This window comes from Colius striatus, chromosome 3 (genome assembly GCF_028858725.1).
Source record: "Colius striatus isolate bColStr4 chromosome 3, bColStr4.1.hap1, whole genome shotgun sequence".
Lineage (NCBI taxonomy): Eukaryota > Metazoa > Chordata > Aves > Coliiformes > Coliidae > Colius > Colius striatus.
The window spans coordinates 25385497-25401130 of record NC_084761.1 but is presented as its reverse complement, the minus strand read 5'-3'; positions in this window follow the sequence as shown (position 1 = coordinate 25401130).

Below are 15634 nucleotides of genomic sequence, written 5' to 3'. Positions count from 1 at the left end.
CAGCTTGCCTGCTTGTATTCTGGCTAGTCTGCTGTTTGCCACTGTGCAAGACTGAGTTGGTTTTTGCCTTAAAAAAATCCTCTCTTCAATTTTTCTTTCTCATGTATAACTGGAAAATGATAGCTCAGCATTTTCTGTTTGCACATTGTGTCCTCTCTGTCTACCTGAAGGTCCTAAACCACACTTGAAAGCAGTTAACACCAGTATCCTTGAACTAAAGATGAAAGTCACCTAAGCTGTAGGTGTCAAAAAGACAAAACTTTTATCCATTTCTGTGCTGTTTCAAAAGCTGTTGTCTCAAATGCTGGATGCTTCTTATGGCAGCAGTGAAAATGGCTTTACCACTCTTATCACAGAATCACAGAATGGTAGGAGTTGGAAAAGACCTTTAGAGATCCAACTCCCCTACTAAAGCAGGTCCACCTAGATCAGATCGCACAGAAATGCGTCCAGGCAGGTTTTGAAAATCTCCAGAGAAGGAGACTCCACACTCTCCCTGGGCAGCCTGTGCCAGGGCTCCCTCACCCTCACAGTTTATAGGTTTTTCTTATATTTAAATGGAACTTTTTGTGTTCCAGCTTCAGCCCATTACCTCTTGTCCTCTCACGGGACACTACAAAAAAAAAAGTGTTGCCGCATCCCTCCTCAGGCTCCTCTTCTCCAGGATGAACAGTCCCACACTTTCCACATAATAAAGATGCTCCAGTCCTCTGATCATCTTAGTGGCTGTGTGCTGGACTCTCTCTAGAGGTTCCCTATCCCTCTTGAGCTGGAAAGACCAGAACTAGACACAGTACTCCAGATGAGGCCTCACTAGGGTAGAGTAGAGGGGGAGAAGAACCTCCCTTGACCTGCTGGACGCACTCTTGATGCATCCCAGGATGCCATTGGCCTTCTTGGCCACGAGGGCACATTGCTGGCTCATGATTAGTTTATTATCAACCAGGACTCCCAGGTCTCTCTCTGCAGGCTGCTCTTCAGCAGGTCAATCACCAACCTCTACTGGTGTATGGGGTTGTTCCTTTCTCTGCACTCGTCCTTGTTGAACCTCATGAGGTTCCTCTCTGCCTAACTCTCATGCTGGTCGAGATCCCAGTGAATGGCAGCACAGCCTTCTGGGGAAACAGCCAGTCCTCCCAATTTGGTGTCATCAGACAACTTGCAGTCTGTCCCCTCATTCAGGTCATTGATGAAGATGTTGAACAAGACTGGTCCCAGAACCAGTCCCTGTGGAACTCCACTGGCCACAGGACTCCAACTTCACTCATCTCTGTTGATCACCACCCTCTGGGCTCTGTCATTCAGCCAGTTCTCAATCCACCTCACCATTCACTCATCCAACCCTTACTGCCTGAGCTTTCTCATGAGGGTGTAATGGGAGACAATGTCAAAAGCCTTGCTGAAGTCAAGGTAGATTACATCTGCTGCTCTCCCCGCATGGCATGAAGGGGCACCACAAGGTCATTCCTTAGCACTGAAAGGACATAAACTACATCTGAAAACTCACTGAAATTGTTTTGTAGAATGAGAGAATTGCAGAATTATTTGAGTTGGAAGAGAATTTAAACATAATCTACTTCCAACCCCCTTGCTATGGGCAGGGGCACATTCCACTAGACCGGGTTGCTCAAAGCCCCATTCAACGTGGTCTATCTGAAAGCGCAAAAGACAGCACAGTCAATCTGCTTGAAGTGTGCTCTCTCCTGCCTTCCACCATTCCCACATTTCCCAGTCTCTGAGCCCAGCAGAGCAGGAAGAGTGCTCAGGTGCTGGCTCAGGGAAGATCAGGGAAGTGCTGCCCATCTTCCAGCAGAAGGACCTGCACAACTTCCTTTTCTGCCTGTAGTTAGCCTGCTTCCCAGGCTCCATAAGGGTTTATCTATAGACAAACTCCTTCCCCTCTTTCCCATGATGGCCAGAAAGCTTTCTTTTAAACAAGGAACGAGTCGGTAACACTTTGGGAAGTGTACTGTCTCAAAGTGCCTTTTCAGGAAATGCTTGTGCTTTTTTCAAAGCAGTGTGCAGAATATTTTCTGAACCCAGCACAGCACCAAGCTGCAGAGTTTGTAAAGGGAAGGGGACCTGTGAGTTGTTTTCCATTAACTGAATTTAAGTGTTTCTCAAATATTCATCAGAAACACTTGTGAGTTCTCATGAATGCGTTTACGTGACCTTGTATAGGAGTAAATCATATTATTCTTTCCAGAGGGATTTTCTTTGTGCTTTAGACAACACTGCATTGTGGCAAGTGGGTCAGCAATGTAACAAACATTAACACATTTTCTCAAAGATTCCCAGCAGTTTGCTGGAGAAATACAATTGTTACTATTTTGTGAGTCAAGTAAACAAACCTAGGCCTTTCAGACAACTGCTCACAAATACTGGATTTGCTATGAGTCAAAAAGTGGTAGAAAACTGTTCAAAAGTCTGTAGATTATTTCCTAATGCTTCTTTGGTGAGTTTCAAAAGCAAACGTCCCTTATAGATGCTATCAGAAGACAAAATGTAACATGAGGTTTTAGGGAACACTGGAGTTTTTAAGAACTTTGCTTTGAAACTTGTTTACAGATTTTACATTTTATTGTTATTATTTTGAAAGTTACAAGGGATGGGGAAGGAGAGAAACTGAAATTAAAACTTATTATGGAAACTGTTTTCAGTATTATCTGTGCGATATAAAAAACAACTCTGCTGTCACCAGATTTTACAAGTGTAACTTGAAATCCTTTAGAACCTGGGCTTCTGCTAAATTGACAGCATTCCTTTGACTTTGACAATGATAGCCGTTGCTTTTGCAGACTTAGCAAAAAGGAGAACTGCTTACTTTAGCACTTGCACTTCCACAAAAAAAACAAACCTACTCTCTTTTGGCCTACCACGTTGTAGATGCCAACTTAGTATTTCAATCTAGAATGAATATCTTCGTCAGTCCAGAGTCAGATCTTGCTGGCAGGTAGCAGCCCTATCACAGCTCTACATCAAATAGTATCCCCTAGATGCATTTCTTTTTGTCCCTGTTATCCACAGACATCCTCTGAAAGCAAGTAGCCTAGCAGTGATGTAGCAGACTGCTAAGCAGGGTGCATCATTCATACATAAAGATGGCTTTAGACTGGCCAAGCTAGTCCTAGAGTTGCCACTGTTTTTAATCACATCTTTTAATACTTTATATTTATTCCAGATCTAATCCAAAAGCCGCTGAAACCAATGGGGTAGGCTCTGACAGGGCTCTGATGACAATGACAGAAGTGATGGTTTGGTATAATGATCTACAATCACTTAATCCTCCTGATTGCTGATTTATTTAAAAATATTTGTTCTCTTTTTTTTTTCTTTTTGTGATTCCTTCCTACCTACTGCTGTGTCTCTAACTGACCTCTCCCCACCTTCAAAGTCCTGGGCATCTGTGGTCGCATGAAAGGTTTGGGGATGGAGGAGTTTGATGCTGATGTACTGGAAAAAGAGGCAGGGAGAGCAGAGATGACAAGAAAATGTACATTGGCAGAGCAGTAAGTTTCTGACAGAGTGCCCCTGCTCCCCTTCTTAGGACTGCTAAGTGAATGCATCTGCTGCAGAGCTAAGAGAGAAGATGGGATGAGCTGGAAGCTTGGAAAGGGCTGGGAAGCTGTGTCCTGGATATTTGCCAGCTGCATTGTTGATCTGTCTTCTGAAAAAACAATCCCAGCCTGGGACCTTGACATAGCCTTTTAGTTGTATTAAGAATCTTCCCGCTCTCAAGACACATTTGCCTCAATTAGGGCCTGGCTGGGACTTACAGATGATGGTCTGCTTCGACTAGCAGGTGCATGTGGTGAAAACTTACAGCTCTGATCTATCTGTCACAACTGAGGATCTCACTATGAGTGTTAGGCTCACCTCTGAGCAAAATACTCCAGTTTTCTTTCCAGAAAGGCTGTTCCAGGTACACAATTGGGATGAGGGGAGAGCACACACACATGCACCACAGCCCTTGATCTCACAGTTGAGACCCAATCACTGTGAGCAGATAAGCATCCATACTCTAGCCTACTTCCCTGATCATCTTTGATGGTGAACTCCAGCCCAGCCCAGCCTTGCCACTGTGGTATGAGAAGAGCGGGAAGCTACCCAGGCTTTCAAATAGGGTAGAAAGCCACGTGGGAATGGGAAACTATTTTAAAACGGAGCCCTCTAATTTAAAGCAGTAATTAGTTCTTTAGGAGCTAAAATAGCCTGGGCAAGACAGTTATCTGAGAGTTGGGATTGAGAAGCATCAGGTTTACTTCTGCATGTGAGAAGGAGGGCTGCTGTTGGGGCATTGGAGGAGTATGGAGGGTATTTGGGGGGGTGGGGCAGGCTTTGTTTACATTTTAGACTCAGGCAAGAGAGTTCATTCTTATGTGTGCCTTTTTGTTTTTCTTGCTTGAATTGCAGTGCTGTGTGTTTTAAATTCAGGAAGTAGAAAGTTCCAGCAAGTACTTCAAAAAATTATAATATATTCATTTACATTCTGTGCTGGACCTATAGGAAAGTATCACCAGTTCTTTGAGCTGTGAAAGTTCTTCCTCAGCCCTTGTGGCTCAGTTCCACTAACAAAGTCACTACCACAACCTTTTGTTCAGCTAACAACTTCCTGATGACCTTCTAACAAGTTTGTCGATGCCTTACTGTTATTCAGTTCCCGTAAAAGATATGCAATATTGAATTAAATGTCCTTCTTTTGCTTTTGCATGTGCAAAGGAAAGGTCATACTCAGACAAAATATTTTGCATCATTTCATTGACTGTTTCGGTAAGAGCTTTCATAATGAATCCTAGTATCTGTAGACCTACATTGCCTCAAACATCAGTTTTATATTTTTCAAGCATTTAAAAAGACTCTGCTTCTGTAGAGTCTCTGGCTTTATCCAGACTGATAAGGAGTCTTTACAGCAACTGTTATTGATTCCAGTCTGCCTCAAGGTAGCATTGGAAACAGCATTATGCGATCATCAGACAATCTGTGCAGAAGGTCTCTCCTAGTTGTAAGCAGCAGCAGCTATCTGCAGGCAGTCACATCTCCACAATTTGGACAGGGAACAGACTACATGAGCTCTCCTTACCCACTTTAGTATAAAATCTGCCGAGTTACTTCACATAGCCACAGCAGCAGTTTGAATTAGATGGACTGACGTCTGTGCCACTGTTGATGAGGAGCACTGCAGTGATTTGTTCCACTAGCCGAACTGCCGGGGCAATTTCTGGCCAAGAAGTAAGAAGCAACTGTGGATAGCTATGTCTTAAGCTGCCATTGCTCTTGCAGCAAGGACTGTCATAACACAGCTTTAGTAGGAGACACTTCAGTTACTGTTGGGATTTAAATTCCAGTGTCATCTATTTGGGAGTACATGTTATTATTGTAGTGTATCAGCATTTTCAGAGCCTTCTCTACATACATATTCCTAATAGTAGGCATTTTTAAGTGCAAAAGGTTTGTGCAAATACCTTAGGTAGTAGAGGACTCATTGTCACTAACAATAGTACTTTTTGTAGAGTCAGATGTAAACTTGTAATGTTTGAATTGGAGAACAACACTGCAATCCCTACTTGGACACCTAATCCCTCTCTCTACAATTTCTTCTGGAAAACTGTGACCCTTTTCTCAGCAGATATAAGTAGAACTGGCCAAAGTTTTGGGGTTTTTTTGCATAATAACTATAAATTTGCGGTTAGCTCACATTACATTTAGAGGTATCAGTAGATAAGCTGATCAGATGAGACGTGGATCCACAGTATGTGGCCCTTGGATACTATTGTCTGGAAAGGAGCTCTCCCACCTGAGTACTTACATACCACAGTCTAGACATGACAGGAAAAAAATCACAGAAAGAACATGGTTTAATTGGCACTATTGTGGGTTTCTCCTGTTTTCTCTGCAGCCTATGGAACAGAAAAGCACATGCAGAGTCCCTCATTCACTGTACCCCAGAACTTGTGAATTTGCTGGCCTCTTAAAATTGATCTATTAGTTATTGCAAGTTCAGAGCAAATAAAAACTACAGTGACAAAAGAAGAAAAACATTTTTCCACCTTTGTGAGCTTCTCATAAGTTAATTACCAGTTTAAATTTAAAATCAGAAAAGAGGAGGCCAAATCATCTCTTGTTCTTATTGAACCACATACAAAGACTGAATTTTATTATGATACAAAAGGAAATAATTTGTCATCATTAACTGCAATGTTTTCGGGAAGGAGGTTAGATAGGAGACTTAGCATCATTAGAGGTTTTTATCTAAAGATTTCCTGCCTCAAGTAATTGTTCTGAAGAAGTAAACACAGAGACATTATGTCATTAATTCTCTTTAATGAAGTTCTGTGGTAAGTGTTGTTTTGTAGACTCATTTGAAGAATTTTAACAAAATCTCCAGGGTTTTATTTATTTACATATTTTGCAGATGCTTTGCAACACTGTGACTGAATGATCTATTTTGTGTTCTCTGCATCACTGCTAGCTTAGTTCTTTGCAATCAAGTGAAGTGCTTGGTTATGTGATTCCTTTTCATATTTGCTAGCAGCAGTCTCAGGAAACTAACATGGATACTCAAATATGGTTGCAGATACAGCGGGCTTTTTAAATTTTGTAAGCATCTGGTCATCTGATAGACAGGTCTGTACACTGCTATACTAGTGTAGTCTGTACAAAAATACAGACCAAGTACACAGTCTATAGAATGTGTAGCCTGTACAAAGTATTTGTAGTGGCTTACCTTCTGAAGCACTATCATTATCCTTTGTTTAGTTCTCGTTCACTGTTCTTAAACATTGTTCCCGTTGGAAAGCATCATCTTCCATTCTGCAAGAAGGAGAATTAAATCAAGTGTGTTTATTTACATGCACACATACAGTTCTGTGCGCACACTTGCACAAGTTAGCACTACACTGAAGACTAACAGCAGCACCTATATTGAGAATATACAACAGCTCTTATCAGAATGTCCATTTCCAACTGTTTAGAAAATTTGAACCGCTAACATGGCCTGTGCATAAGGTTAATGGAGTTCACTGTGAGGATTTCATTTTGCTGTTTCTCAGAGTGGAACTCAGGGAAACTGATGCTGTTTGATATTAGAAAAAAAAAATCAAACAAGATATCCTCTTCCTTGCAAAGTCCTAGTCATCTCCTCATCCTGTGGCCTAAGGGTTTAGATTTCACCAGGAATTATTCTTTGTGTCACAGATAGACCTTCTGCTTCCTTACAGAAATTGAGATAAATTTAAGTGAATTTTAAGGTTCCACATGGGCTGTGGCTAGGGTTACAGTACTAGCAGGAAGGGTTATATACAGTCACCACAGAGTACCCAAATGTCATAGAATCATAGAATAGTAGGGTTGGAAGGGGCCTTTAGAGATCATCTAGTCCAACCCCCTGCAGAAGCAGGTTCACCTAGATAAGGTTGACAGAAATATGTCCAGGCAGGTCTTGAAGACCTCCAAGGAAGGAGACTCCACAACCTCCCTGGGCAGCCTGTTCCAGGGCTTCATCACCCTCACAGTGAAATAGTTTTTTCTTATGTTTAAGTGGAACTTTTTGTGTCCCAGCTTCATCCCATTACCCCTACCTGTTGCTAGCTACTATAGAAAAAAGGGATGTCACAACCTCCTGACATCCACAATTTATATACTTGTAAATATTAATGAGGTTTTCTCCTCAATCTCTTCTCTAGACTAAACAGTTCCTGTAGCCTTTCCTTGTATGAAAGATATTCCAGTCCCCTGATCATCTTGGTAGCCCTGTGCTGGACTCTCTCCAGAAGTTCTTTGTCCCTCTTGAGCTGAGGAGCCCAGAACTGGACACAGGACTCCAGATGAGGCCTCACCAGGGCAGAGTAGAGGGGGAGAAGAACCTCCCTTGGCTATACTATTCTTGATGCATCCCAGGATGCCATTGGCCTTCTTTGCCACGAGGGCACATTGCTGGCTCATGTTCAGTTTACTATCAACCAGGACTCCCAGGTCTCTCTCTGCAGAGCTGCTCTCCAGTAGGCCAATCCCCAGCCTGTACTAGTGTATGGGGTTGTTCCTTCCCAGATGCAGGACTCTGCTTGGCCAGGAAGTCTTTAACCTCTTCCTCTTCCACCCAGGGCATGTCCTCTGTTGTCCAGGCCATCCTACTATCCTTGCTGGGCTGGGCTTCCCGAGGGCCAGCCTTGGCCGCAAAGACTGAAGCAAAGAAGGCATTCAGTGCTTCAGCCTCCTCTGCATCCTTGGTCACAAGGGCACCCTCTGTGTTTAGTAGCAGGCCCTCATATTCCTTTTACTGCTGATGTACTTGAAAAATGCCTTATTACTGTCCTTAACTTCCCTGGCTAAATTTAATTCTAGAAGGGCTCTAGCCTTCCTAGTTGCACCCCTGCATGCCCTGGCAATGTTCTTATACTCTTCCCAAGAAGCCAGTCCCTGTTTCCACCTCTCACAGATGGCTGCTTTCTGCCTGAGTTGTCCCAGCAGATCCTTGCTCATCCATGGAGGACTCCTACCTCCTTTTCGTCCTTTCTTGCACATTGGGACACACTGATCCTGGGCTTGGAGGAAGTGGTGCTTGAAGACTGACCAGCTCTCTTGGGCACTTCTACCTTCTAGAATCATATCCCATGAGATCCATCCAAGCAGGTCGCCTGAAATCCAGGGTCATGGTCCTGCTTTGTGTCCTGCCTCTTCCACACAGGATCTTGAACTCTACCATCTCGTGGACGCTGCAGCCGAGGTTGCCTCCAACCTTCAGATCCCCAACTAGACTCTCCTTATTCGTCAGTACCAGGTCCAGCAGCACACCCCTCCTTGTTGGTTCCTCAGTCACCTGTCATCAACAATCTGTAGGAACCTCCTGGACTGCATATGGGAGTTTGGCTGTGTGTCTTTGCCAGCTGATATCAGGGATGTTGAAGTTCCCCATGAGGAGCAGGGATTGTGAGGCAGCTCCCAGCTGTTTGTAGAAGGCCTCATCCACTTCTTCCTCCTGATCAGGTGGCTTGTAGCGGACTCCTACAACAGTATCACCAGCCTTGCCCTGCCCATTAATTTTAACCCATAAGCACTCAACCTGCCCCTCATCCCCACCCAGGCACAGTTCAGTACACATTAATTGCGCCCTCACACAGAGAGCAACTCCACCTCCACGCCTTCTCAGCCTGTCCTTCCTGAACAATACATAGCCCTCCATGGCTGTGCTCCAGTTAGGGCAGCTGTCCCACCACGTCTCTGTGACTGCAATGAGGTCGTAGCCTGGCATCTGCACCCACATCTCCAGTTCCTCTTGCTTATTCCTCAGGCTGTGTGCATTGGTGTAGAGGCAGCGCAGGGGCTTATTCAAACACACAGGTTTTCCTTCAGTCTCCAAGCCTCCACACCTGCCTGTGGGAGGTGGGCACACCTCTAACAGCTCTGTGCCACTAGGCAGGGGGCCTAGAAAGCATCCCAATTTACAACCCAGGCTCTTCACGGGTTACAAAAGCAGCATAAGGCTGTTTGATGAAACAGTGGATCACAGAATATGCATGCAGAGGGACTGAACTGAAGCTAGGCTGATACCTTCAGAACTTAATTTGGCAGTTCCTAACTTTGAAAAGTCTGCACTTATTCTTCTGAGAGTTCATCCACGTTGTGCACATAGCCATGCTTCTTGCTATTTATTCTTTCTGGCTTCATATTGCTTGAAATACTGAAGTAGAATACCAGAGACCAGTTCCCTCAACACTTGGAATATGTGTATTTTCAAGTTTTATGAAAGATTGTATCAGCACATCTAACAAACAGTACTTTTGTCTTTTGTCTTTTATCTGGTAGTACAACTTCCTAATTTCAAATGAAATTTTAAAGAGTTTGCCCAAAGATTTTTCTCTTCAGATGTTTTTCTAAAGGACTCTCATGAGACTTTTGATCTGTTCTTTTATGGCATGTATGGTCTATTAGAAATTAATGTTTAATATATTTTCCTGAATGGAGTTGCATTCTAGCAGCTATTGGTGGTGTAAGTAATATTCTGTTACCAATGAATCATCTGATTACAGAATTTGAGATGTTAACAACTGGAGAAAATCATAAACACCAAAAGACACACATTACTGATGTACTTAAAACCTATCTGCCCCAACAAACTGCACTCTAAAAAGCTCTCTGATTAAAAGACGAGACCATTTGACAAAGTTCTTTCTGTACTCACAGCAGCTCATTCTGCTGAGGATATAGTCCCTCACAAGGCAGACTAAATGACCTGAGAATTTCTTGTTCATTATCTGCATTTCCTGCTGTGTTCTTTGTTCTTGCAGTATTACCTGACAATTTACCTTTCTCACCTTCCCCTGCACACTGTCTGATCTGAGTACTGTGCAGGATCTTTCAGTCATCATTTTCTGATCTGGTTTTCAGTACATTTGATTGCTTTTGGTATGTTTGACCTCTGGTCAATAAATTAAATGTACTTTGTCGCCCATCTTTAGTGTAGGACCTGATCCTCTAACAAAATTTTGACCTTTTGTAATTTGCGTAGCAGTGTAAGATTTGCCTTTACTGACTGTATCGCAAGTATTACCTCTCACCTGTAACTCTCAGCAGGGTTTAGAAGCATCAAAAGTGAGGGAAAATAATCTATCATTTACTTTCACATTGCATTCTCACAGTGGAATTGCTGGTAGGAAATCTGTAATGCCAATGATTTTTCAAATGCTTTCATTTTCAAAATTTTTATTGAATGCTTTTCATTTTCCCACAGTTACATGTGCAGGAAAATGGGTAAAATTTGGTGAAGGAAATAAAATTATAACAAGTTTTAAAACTTGTGAAAATATTTGTTTTCCAGTATGCTATTCACATGAAAATAAAACCTTGCTAAATGGTTTGGTTTGGGTTTTTTAAGTAAAGTAAAAGTATCCTCTTTCTATAAACCAGCACAAAGATCATTCTTTTCCTCCTAGAAACTTAAATATGCTTTAGGGGAAGAACAGCAGAGAATCACTTTTTTAATCCACAGCATCCAAACAAGTGCTGTTGTGGCAGCGGGAGGCAGTTACCACTCCCTCTGCCACTTTCACTCCTGCTCCCAAATACCTGTGTAGCACCTGCACTGCTCCATTAGCAAGCACATCTTGGAAGAGATTTGAGTGGTTGGTAAAAGAAACTGAATAGCAAAGGCTTCATCATCCTCCCTTGTGAAGACTTTAAGACCCTCTGCTTCAATTTGCCTACTTCTTTGTTTTTTCCCAAAGGCACATTAGAGACGAGGGAGCATTTGTTATGTGTCTGTTTCTTTCTGAATAATGAGCAATCCTTCCTATTATCAGATTAGTGTTTGTTACTGTCCAAATTAATTTAAAAAAATAAAAAGAGGAAAATAATTATTTTGCTGTTCTACAGTGTTGAATACCTCAGACAACACAGCTACTTGACTGTATGGTTTGGGACAATTACTCTTGTCTGTTGCAGCTGTGGGCATGTGGAGGACAGTAATGGTGGTTCTGAGCAAGTATATTCTCAAGGTAAAACCAATTTTTTGCACAGTTTCTTGGGATTATGTTTGCAGTAGCCAAAGTACTATAGGTCCCAGGTCTCTGAAACAAGACTCCTTTCAAAAAATACAATACACTGTTCGAGGTGTTTAGTTAATAAAACCCAAGCACACAGGTAGGACGTAGCTCTCCACCCACAAAGCAACAATACATGAACGATTAATAGAAGGTCTCGAAGTCAGGGGATTATTCTGCCTGTGACTTAAGCCTGAGGAGGATCATTATCACCAGCCAGCAGAGGATCTATAAATAACCCATGGAGCAGTGTTTAAAGCATTAGTTTAGGCTCTCAGTGGAAATTCAGGGCATTGTCAAAGTGTGGTTAGAGGCAAATATTATCTTAAAGCAACTTATTGTTTTACTTCACAGCAGCAAGGAAATAAGCATTTCTTATTATCAGGACAGTTGACATTATTTCAGCCCATCGCTAAGACTTGTGGCAGAACAGGAAGAAAGAAATTAGACAAGGCAGTAATTCCACAGCAAATACTTTTTCTCAGAAATGGAGAGGAGTGGATATACTATTTCTGAAAAACCTGACTCATAGTTCTGGAAATCGATTCAGTCTACTACTTCACAGGCAGGTAGAGTGGAAGCAGCAATGTTGACAGCCCCACACAGTCATGACCTGCTGTTAAGTGTCCAAGCCACCTGGAATTAGTACTGGGAGGGCAGATTATGTGCCAAGTCACTCTGCTGCTTCACTAAAGTTCAGCAGAACTGCTACATAGTGTAGGATAGAGATCTTTGTAAGGTGGTTATTTGTCCACAGGGAACTAAGCTAACTACTAGGTAGTTTTGCTAGGAGGATTCAACAACCGTTAGTAGTAACAACTTTTTGTTACTAGTGTCTTCAGCTAAATTGGAGCAGATGACAACTCTCACATGCCTCCGTCTTTCTAGGTATCTGTCTATCAAGGCAGGTAGTCTCCTCTTTCACACCAGATTCTGAAAAAATGTTTTAATAAAAGGTTATTTTATGTGTTTCCATAAAGGGTATGCATATACTTTAACTGGCCAAGAATTTTGTGTATCATTCAGCTAGCTGATTGGCATATAAGGGCTTGTGAGGTTTATCAGATGGTAAAGTTATACTGTTAATCTTAGCTTGTACACTCAGCCCCATGCTTGGCAATAAGATCATCACATCTTTAGTATAAAAATGTTGTATACCTGCCAATGAAAACATAAAATATTTTTCTGGGTAAAATAGGGACTTTACTTCCAAAACTGTTGATAAATGCCCATGCCAAAAAAAGCAGCCCAGTTCCAAGGTGCTAGAACTCTGATAATTTTAAACTAATGCTTGAATAAGCTAGATCTTTTATTCTTACCAATCAATGATTATTTACTCATTATTATGGCTACAAAAATTGTTTCATTGTTCTTAAGGATACTTACAAGCTCTCTGTTTAAATTGTCTAGAGATACTGAAACAGCCTGCTATTTCCCTTCCTTACAAGACAAATCACAGGCAAGAGATAACTGGAAAAAGAAGAAAGAGACTTTAAAATACTTTAAAATACTGTATCAATGTGCTTGGACTATTATAGAAGAATAATAGTCCATCCAATGTGAATGTAATTATGTATATACCAGCCTATGGAAATACAGGCAAATTGATAAGCTCCCTATCTTTCCTATAACTTCAGAAGCTCCCTGTCTTTCCTATAACTTCAGAAGACTGTAATGTTGAGAAGCCATGGCTGCACTCAAACTAGATCAGACTGGTTTCAGTGAAAAACTCTATTTTCAATCTACATGTCCTACAATGATTTTTTTTTAAGAAATGGGTAGAGGAGGGAAATAAGTTAGCAAGAGCCAGCCATTTTCAGGGCCCTATGTGCACCAAGAGACTCTGCAACCTCTTACACCCCTCCAAGGCAGCTGTTAAAGCAGGAGAGTGAGAAGGGCATCTCTGAAATGCCATCTAACCATTGCCATATAATATTTTGTCAGGCTTAAGTGAGCAAGAGCTGTGGGAAAACACAACAGGGCTTCCTCCTTCACTTGAAAGGTGCAATTATGTTTAGGGTCTTCATTTTCCACCCTTGCCTGAGCTATGTCATAGATGTGCCTGTGCCCAGCCTTGTACTTGGCTAATCTTGACCTTGCCCTGCTGAATTGACCTCCTGGCTTGATCTTGGACCTGCCCCATCACTATGGACTCAAATAGCAATCTGCTGGGCTGTGGCCAACCCTCATGAGTGGTACCAGATCTGCAGTTACCAGGACTTGCTGCAGTCTTTGGGTACTGCACTCAAGTCAGTGAGGTCTAATATTCACTAGAAGATAGATCAGGAGAACAGGACTGAAAGAATAACCAGACCAATGGTGCTTCAATAATGGAATAAAGTATAGAGTACTCATTTTGTATTCATCTAGAAGAGAATGAGAGGATAAAATCAGCCAACATGGACTCGACCAACACAGGTCAAGTCCAGCTCATATGTTTTATAGATGGAACAACCAGCCTAATGGATAGGAGTTAACCTAAGTACAGTATAATTTCACTTTTGTTAAAACTCTTGATATAGTTTTACTATAGTTTTACTATAGTTTTACTATATCAAGACGAGAGTGTTATTCTCACATGAATACTAGGAAACACTGGACAAAATGATGTCATTACTAAGTAAGTGTTGAAAGATCATATTCAAAACAGTTTCAAAGTCAGCTTTTGACTGCTTCAGACCTGGATGTGGGTTTATTTGCTGTTTTAATGGACAGTCTAAATTATAGGCACAGGTAATGCTTTTATACAACACTAAAAAAAAAAAAAAACAACCCAAAACAACACCAGCAATTGTTCTAGGAGGTATCCAGAGAAATATAAAACATAAGTGAGGTATTCTGTTGAACTTGATGTGGCATAAATGGTAGCATAGTATTCCTTATTTGTGTACCAATCTCTGTGTCCAAAAGAATTAGGATAAATTGGAAAGGTGAACAAGTGGTGATAAGTTTAGAAATGGAGGCCTTTGAAGAAGAATTGAAAATAAATTCTTTTTTTCTGCATGGGAAAGTGAAGATGTAGAGAAAGACAGGTGACATCAAATGTGTAAAAATTATCATTAAAGCGTGATGACCAAATGTTATTCTCCATGGCATCAAGAGCAGAACAAGAATTAACCTACTCTCTTTATGGCAAGGGAAAAATCCATCTTAAATATTAGGAATAACTTTCTAACTATATTTTAGCACTAAAAGATATTATTTACAGCATTTGAGGAATCAGCATTGCTGATCATGCCTAGTAACAGGCTACACAAATACCTGTGAGAGTTACCAAACTTAATCCCAAAGGATCCCAATGGATGGCTGGGATTGTGGAAGATGCCAATGTTGTTTTTGTAGAGTGTAGCTGTGTTTGTGGAGCTAGATATAGCTGTCAGTATATGGTTGTATGTATGAGATACAGCTGTGCCTGGGAGATAGAGATATAGATTGTTTGCATTAAATATATCCATCTACAGAATAAAGTAGATGTGACAAGGATTAAGACAAGAGGGCCTTAACATTAATAATTGTGGAAATCAATCATGTGGTAATGATCAGGATGTACTATTGAAAATCTTATCATAGGAAGGAATTAATAAATCCGAGAGGAGTGCAGGAGATCTAAAATACCTCAGGAATTTTAGGCATCCTGGGTTAAGTTGTACACCTTGGAGTACTCAGCCAATGAGGAAACAAGGGAGGGACCTTGTGGATAGGAATAGGAAATAAAACACTGAATGTTGTATCCATCAAGTGTGACTACTAGCTAGGATACCCGCTCTTGCAAGAATGCTTAATAAAAGTGCTTCACTGCCGAGTCTGACCTGAGTCTTTTGCAAGAAAACAGGTTAGTTTCTTACAGGATTATACCTAGTCCTACATATCTACTTGATCTATCTTGTAGATAGATCTATTGTATCTATCTACAATAGAGCTTCTGAGACCTCTATTGTAGCAAAGTAGATCTTCATTTCAATATGCTATCCTATAATCAACCTCCTTTACACTATACTATTGCCTTAAATCAGTCATTGAATTGTTTCCTAGGTAAGAAAGTTCAATGCATAATTTATAGGTTATTTTGTACACTAGTAATGGATGCATATTAATACACA